The 579-nt window shown below is 68.7% G+C and overlaps 1 non-coding gene across 1 annotated transcript; it reads right to left on the bottom strand.

The window, feature by feature from the left end:
- Window positions 1–213: 213 nt before the first annotated feature.
- Window positions 214–285, bottom strand: Trnag-ucc. The gene has a single exon. It is a non-coding gene; the product is annotated as a tRNA-Gly (tRNA).
- Window positions 286–579: the final 294 nt, after the last annotated feature.

Genomic DNA, 579 nt, shown 5'->3' with positions numbered 1-579 from the left:
TCCGCCTCCCGCCTCCCGCCTCCCGCCTCCCGCCACGCCTGGCAAGCCTTCTGCCCCAGCAGCTGTCTCCGCGCGGCTGGCCGCGCCTTCAAAACGTCGGGCCGCTCCACAGGCCTCGCAGCTACTCCCTGCAGGAGCGGGATCCGACCCGACCCACGCGTGCCCCGCCGTCCCCAGCCCTCGCCTCAGCCCCAGGCAAAAAGGTCCAGCCGCTGCATTGGCCGGGAATCGAACCCGGGTCAACTGCTTGGAAGGCAGCTATGCTCACCACTATACCACCAACGCCACTTGCCAGGCTGGGCTGCTCGGCTTCCGCTCCGGACTGCCAGCTGCCCTGGCGACGCCCGACGCTATGCCCCGCCGTGGCGCTGGCCGACGCCGCGCGCGTCCGCACCCGGTCCCACGCAGACCCCGCGACGCGACGGAAGGACGCGCAGCCCGGGGTGGGGCGGCAAAAGAGCAGGTGACTCCCTGTTCGGAAATTGAACCCCAGTCTCCCGCGTGACGGGCGGGGATACTCAGCAGTATACTAATGAAGATGATGCCAAGCAACGCGAGGGACACGGACCTCTCTTGTAT

This window comes from Octodon degus, unplaced genomic scaffold, assembly GCF_000260255.1.
Source record: "Octodon degus isolate 3935 unplaced genomic scaffold, OctDeg1.0 scaffold00116, whole genome shotgun sequence".
NCBI classification, from domain to species: Eukaryota; Metazoa; Chordata; class Mammalia; order Rodentia; family Octodontidae; genus Octodon; species Octodon degus.
Note: the sequence above shows the minus strand (reverse complement) of the source record. Positions and strands in the feature narration are given on the sequence as shown.